Source organism: Hordeum vulgare, chromosome 6H (assembly GCF_904849725.1).
Source record: "Hordeum vulgare subsp. vulgare chromosome 6H, MorexV3_pseudomolecules_assembly, whole genome shotgun sequence".
Classification (NCBI taxonomy): Eukaryota; Viridiplantae; Streptophyta; class Magnoliopsida; order Poales; family Poaceae; genus Hordeum; species Hordeum vulgare.
In genome coordinates this window covers 320,018,187-320,025,476 of record NC_058523.1, presented here as the reverse complement: position 1 = coordinate 320,025,476, position 7,290 = coordinate 320,018,187, and the positions used below count along the sequence as shown (strand labels likewise).

Genomic DNA, 7,290 nt, shown 5'->3' with positions numbered 1-7,290 from the left:
GAGTTATTCGCGATGCTGAAAGTCACAGAGTTAGAACTCCGTAAAGAGCGTCAAGTGTTGATGGTGCATAAGACTACTAATTTCAAGAGAAAAGGCAAAGGAAAGAAGGGTAATTCAAAGAAGAGCGGCAAGCCTGTTGCCAATCCGACGAAGAAACCCAAAGCTGGACCTAAGCCTGAAACGGAGTGCTATTATTGCAAGGTTATGGGTCACTAGAAGCGCAACTGCCCCAAGTATTTGGCTGATAAGAAGGCGACCAAGGAAAAAACAAGTATATTCTATATACATGATATTGATGTGTACTTAACCAGCTCTGGTACTAGTGCCTAGGTAATCGATACCGGTTCTGTTGCTCATATTAGCAACTCGAAACAGGAACGGCGGAATAAGCGAAGGCTGGCGAAGGGTGAAGTGACGATGCGCGTGGGAAATGGTTCCAAGGTTGATGCAATCGCCGTCGGCACAGTTTCACTTTAGTTACCATCAGCATTAGTTATGAACTTAAATAAATGTTATTTAGTGCCTGCGTTAAGCATGAACATTATATATGGATCTTGTTTATTGCGAGACGGTTACTCGTTTAAGTCTGAGAATATGGTTGTTCTATATCTCTGAGTAATATCTTTTATGGTCATGCACCCAATGTGAGAGGATTGTTCATATTGAATCTTGATAGTGATAATACACATATACATAACATTGAGACCAAAAGAGTTAGAGTTAACAATGATAGCGCCATGTTTTTATGGCACTTCCGCTTAGGTCATATTGGTGTAAATCGCATGAAGAAACTCCATACCGATGGACTTTTGGAGTTACTTGAGTTTGATTCACTTGACACATGCGAACCATGCCTCATGCGCAAGATGACTAAGACTTTGTTCTCCAGAACAATGGAGCATGCATGTGACTTGTTGGAAATCATACATACCGATGTGTGTGGTCGGATGAGTGTGGAGGCACGCGGCGGATATCATTATTTTCTCATCTTCACTGACGATTTGAATAGATATGGTTATGTCTACTTGATGAAGCACAAGTCTGAGACGTTTGAAAAGTTCAAACAATTTCAGAGTGAAGTCGAAAATCATTATAACAAGAAGATCAAGTTCCTACGGTCTGATCGTGGGGATGAATATCTGAGTTTCGAGTGTGGTGCTCACTTAAGACAATGTGGAATTGTTTCACAGTTGACACCGCCTGGAACACCATAGGGTAATGGTGTGTCCAAACGTCGTAATCGTACTTTATTGGAGATGGTGCGATCCATGATGTCTCTTACCGATTTGCCATTATCGTTTTGGGGTTATGCATTAGAGACAGTTGCATTCACTTTAAATAGGGAACCATCAAAATCTGTTGAGATGACACCATACGAACTGTGGTATGGCAACAGACCAAAATTGTTGTTTCTTAAAGTTTGGGGATGTGATGCTTATGTCAAAAAGCTTCAGCCTGAAAAGATGGAACCCAAAGCGGAAAAGTGCGTCTTCATAGGTTACCCAAAAGAGACAGTTGGGTATACCTTCTATCTCAAATCCGAGGGCAAAGTGTTTGTTGCTAAAAACGGAGCTTTTCTTGAGAAGGAGTTTCTCTCGAAAGAATTGAGTGGGAGGAAGATAGAACTTGATGAGGTTGTCGAACCTCTAATTCCTCTTGATGGTGGCGCAGGGCAAGGGGAAACCCCTGTTGCTGCAGCGCCAGTTGAGGAACAACTTGATGATGATGATCATGAAACTTCGGATCAAGTTACTATGGGACCTCGCAGGTCGACAAGATCACGTACTACTCCTGAGTGGTACGGTAATCCTGTCTTGACGATTATGTTGTTGGACAACAATGAACCTGCGAATTATGAAGAAGCAATGGTGGGCCCGGATTCCAACAAATGGCTGGAGGCCATGAAATCCGAGATAGGATCCATGTACGAGAACAAAGTGTGGACTTTAGAAGTACTACCTGAAGGCCGCATGGCTATTCAGAACAAATGGATCTATAAGAAGAAGACGGACGCAGACGGTAATGTGACCGTTTATAAAGCTCGACTTGTGGCAAAGGGTTTTTCACAAGTTCAAGGAATTGACTACGATGATACTTTCTCAGCGGTAGCGATTCTTAAGTCTGTCTGAATCATGTTAGCAATAGCTGCCTTTTACGATTATGAAATCTGGCAGATGGATGTCAAAACGGCGTTCCTTAACGGTTTTCTTAAGGAAGAGTTGTATATGATGCAACCCGAAGGTTTTGTCGATCCTAAGAATGCTAACAAGGTGTGCAAGCTCCAGCGATCCATTTATGGACTGGTGCAATCATCTCGGAGTTGGAATAAGCGTTTTGATCAGGTGATCCAAGCAGTTGGGTTTATACAAGTGGTTGGAGAATCTTGTATTTACAAGAAAGTGAGTGGGAGCTGTGTGGCGTTTCTAATATTATATGTGGACGACATATTGCTGATTGGAAACAACGTGGAGCTTTTGGAGAGCATAAAAGTTTACTTGAATAAAAGTTTCTCTATGAATAAAAGTTTACATAGGGATAGATCGAAACGCTTGATAGGACTTTCACAAAGTACATACCTTGATAAAGTTCTGAAGAAGTTCAAAATGGATCAGTCCAAGAAAGGGTTCTTGCCAGTGTTACAAGGTATAAAATTGAGTAAGACTCAGTGCCCAGCAACTGCGGAAGATAGAAAGACAATGAGTTCCATCCCCTACGCTTCAGCCATAGGTTCTATCATGTATGCAATGCTGTGCACTAGACCAGACGTCAGCTTGGCCATCAGTATGGTAGGCAGGTTTCAGAGTAATCCAGGAGTGGATCAATGGACGGCGGTCAAGAATATTCTGAAGTACCTGAAAAGGACTAAGGAAATGTTTCTCGTGTATGCAGGTGACAAAGAGCTCGCTGTAAAAGGTTACGTCGACGCAAGTTTTGACACCGATCCGGATGACTCTAAGTGTCAAACCGGATATGTATTTATTCTTAATGGGGGTGCGGTAAGCTGGTGTAGTTCCAAGCAGAGCATCGTAGCAGATTCTACATGTGAAGTGGAGTACATGGCTGCCTCGGAGGCAGCAAAGGAGGGTGTCTAGATGAAGCAGTTCATGACAGATCTTGGAGTTGTGCCAAGCGCACTTGATCCATTGACTCTGTTATGTGACAACACTGGTGCCATTACCTTAGCAAAGGAACCAAGGTTTCACAACAAGACCAGACATATCAAATGACGCTTCAACCTCATCCGTGACTACGTCGAAGAAGAGGAAGTGAATATTTGCAAAGTGCACACGGATCTGAATGTAGCAGACCCGCTGACTAAACCTCTTCCATGGGCAAAACATGATCAACACGAGAACTGTATGGGTGTTCGATTTATTACAATGTAAATCGCATGGCGATGTGAGGACTAGATTATTGACTCTAGTGCAAGTGGGAGACTGTTGGAAATATTCCCTAGAGGCAATGATAAATAGTTATTATTCTATTTCCTGTTTAAAGATAATCGTTTATTATCCATGCTATAATTGTATTGAATGAAAGCATAGATACATGTGTGGATACATACACACAACAATGTCCCTAGCAAGCCTCTAGTTGGCTAGCCAGTTGATCAAGGATAGTCAAGGTTTTCTGGCTATGTGCAAAGTGTTGTTGCTTGATAACTGGATCACATCATTAGGAGAATCATGTGATGGACTAGACCCAAAATATGAACGTATCATATTGATCGTGTCGTTTTATTGCTATAGTTTTCTGCGTGTCAAATATTTGTTCCTATGACCATGAGATCATATAACTCACTGGCACCGGAGGAATGCCTTGTGGGTATCAAACATCACAACATAACTGGGTGACTATAAAGGTGTGTATCAAACGTCACAACGTAACCGGAAGAATGCCTTGTGTGTATCAAACGTCACAACATAACTGCGGGACGGTTCGCGGGGCGGATCGAGGGACGTGAAGACGTTCCACTACATCAACCGCGTTTCTTAACGCTTCCTGCTGTGCGATCTACAAGGGTACGTAGATCCAAATCTCCTCTCGTAGATGGACATTACCATGATAGGTCTTCGTGCGCATAGGAAATTTTTTGTTTCCCATACGATGTTCCCCAACACCCAAAGCATCACCGAAATCCCGATGCACAAGATAGTTCGTAAAAGGTAAAACAAGTCCAGCAAGGCCGACCGACATGTCGACTAACCCGACAGGAGCCACATATCTCGTTCTCAGGACATGATCGGATAAACTAGTGTATAGGGCCAGATAGACATCGCCCGGGTTCCCCCGGGGTGGCACCGCACAGTGCTCTAGTTTGGACCAACAGTCATAAGGAGCACTAGCCTAGGTTGTTGATTAATTATCCACGGGGTCCGGAAAGTCCCTATGCAATTTTATTAGGTTATTAGGCAAATGTAGTACCAAAGTTGGGCCTTGCCACACCAGTTTTAACATAAAACGAATTATCAAGGGGGTCCCCATAACAACCTTGATCGTGTTAGGAGCGCTCTATTATGGAATATAACACCGGTAGCCGAAACTAAGGCGGCAAAGGTGGAACAAAACAACAGGCTAGAAAGACCAAGCCTTCCACCTTTAACCAAGTATATAGGTGCATTAAATTAATTAGCATTAATATGGTGATATAACAAGGAACCCATGTTATCACATGGAAGCAACTGCACCTGCAACTAGCAACGCTAACACATGGTTAAGAAGGCGGTAACATAGCCAATCAGTGGTTTGCTAGGTTGTAGAAAGATTGAAAGTTTCATGGCAATGTTGAGAGGTTGATATTTAATAGGTGGTAAGCAACAAGACATAACAAAAGAAACAAGACAACTAGCATGGCACTGATAGTAATGGTATCTAGGGAAATGGTCATCTTGCCTATGATCCTGCTTGGAAGAAGAACGAATCCGTGAAGCAGACGAACCGGCGTATTGAAACAAATCCTCACATTTCGAAGCGGTTCGGAACTCTATTGAGAAGAAGCAAATCGGAAATAAGAATCAACACACAATATTCACCACGACAAATGCACGATATGATGCACAACCTAATATGATGCATGTCCATTTCAATTATGTGCGGCATGGCATGGCAATTCACAACAATCAAACACTACACATTAAGTGAAGCTCAATATGCAACTTGTTGCATATTGATGAAAACTCCATATTTTAATTACTTAGTTCACTCTTGTTTATTGACCCAACAAGATTAAATGTTGTTTAACATAGAAAGAGGTGAAGCATGTAATTCTACACGTCATTCTAGTCGGTTACATAAATAGCTCATCTCGAACGGAGTTACAATCTAAAAGATACGAGCTACATATATCATATGACATGGGCGCAACATGCATGCAAAAGAATATTGATGTGGCTGGGACAAAAAATATCTAAACTACACGGTCGAAACCTACTCCTACTTGTCCAACAGATGTGAGAGCAACATCATAGAGCTGGAAAAAAACAAATGAACAAACAAACAAATAAATGGGGTGAGCCGGTTTTGAACCCATGCCCCCCTAGATGGGAACATGAGGCGCTAGCCACCACGCTACTGTGTTGTAAGTGCCACTGATTGAGGCACTGGTTTACTTAAGCGACTAAATAGTCGAGCTTTGTTCCCCACATCGAACGGGAAAACTGGAGATGTCTCCACGAGCAAATGCAATGGCAACAGGCTATGACGGGCGTGCAGATAACTGGTCGGGGCAGTTTTCACCTTGTTGGGCCGGCATGGTGATCCAGGGTGAGGCGAGGGGCGGTCAACGCGGTTGCTGGCGAAGTGTTCCTGCTCTCCTGTGGACAAAGAAGAGGCAGGCCATGACAAGCGGCTGCTGGCGATGGGACTTGGGAGCGATGGAGGCGGGCCTTGGCGCGGATCCTATGAGGACGCACAGGAACAACAAGGGCGCGGATCTGCATGACGGCGGCTCGGTCGACCAATGGGCCTCGATCTGGTCGTGCTTGATGCGTCCGTTCCTGGACGTTCCTCTACAAGAAAGAAGAACAGAGAGAGACCTCTAAGATTGAGAAAATAGAAGCAGGAGGGCACCAAAAAGAGAGGCGGGAGGAAAGATGCTGGTCCTGCGGGTCCTCGGGGTTGCGCCGGACGGGAGGCGGCCTGTGCGCTCACGACGAGCTCCTGTCCATACACAAACATGGAGGAAGGTGCGGCTACTCCAGGGGCTCCTCCCATTGGGCACATGGGGAAGCTGGGGATGACGCGAGGCACGACGGCCTTGGCAGGACCACGGGGGTGCGCTGTGGCATGGCAGAAGGCGATAGTGAGATCGGCCTAGCGGCGGTCGTCGATGAGGTTGCGTTGGAGGCCGATTTAGCAGGGTGCACCGGAAGCTGCTGCAGATTCCGTGCTCCGACGAGGAGCGGCTGGTTACCGGAGCGGCCGAACACGAAGGGCAGGGACGACGCGGGGTACCAGGGAGCTCGGGCACGAGAGGAGCTCCTGCTGCTACTTTGTATTCATGTGGATCAAAACATGGGAGGCCGGCGCGGGGACTAGAGCTTGCTCTGATTGGATCGGGGGATCCCGATCTGGGTGGCGGTGCACAGATGGGACAGGGGGAGGACTATTGGGATTCTTCTAGGTTAGGTCCAGGTGGTCTATATATATAGCTAGTGGTCTAGGTTTCACATCACATCAATCCTTCGATTTTAATTGGACGGTCGGGAAAAATAGGTTAGGATGACTAATTGACAAACCGAAGACGATTTTTGTTATAACGGGGTTGATCCGGACCCAATGGTCACGACCTTGTGTTTCTGGTACCACGAGATTTTCGGACTAGGTTCCGTGTAGGATAGTGTACTGTGCAGAGGGTCTAGGCGGAGATGACAGGGAAAACATGAAACCCGGCGATAGAGTTTTATAAACCGAAAACGTTCGAAGGAATGATCGGCTATAGTGCCGCTATAGGTTTAATGGTTGGGGTATCAAACGAACTCCGATTGCGATGAAATTTTACACGTAGCCTTTCTACACTAGATTAAGACCGCACACCAACTTTCAACCCAGTTCAAGAAATTTTTACACACACTTTTAAATAACACTCCTTTTAATGATGCCACGGGCGCGTGCGTGTGTGGTTGGTGTCAAAACGGTCAATGACGAAACGGAGAGAGCCGCAACTAATTATGGATGCAAGTTTGAAAAATGACGGCCACGGAGTGCCGATGCAATGCGGATGATGCGCATCATGCGATGATGAATGCGAAAAATAATTAATTAACATGATGACAACTGAATAAAAGGGGA

At 45.0% G+C, this 7,290-nt stretch overlaps 1 pseudogene; it reads right to left on the bottom strand.

The window, feature by feature from the left end:
* Positions 1–5,898: 5,898 nt before the first annotated feature.
* LOC123405948 lies at positions 5,899–6,515 on the bottom strand (annotated as a pseudogene).
* Between the last annotated feature and the right edge of the window lie 775 nt (positions 6,516–7,290).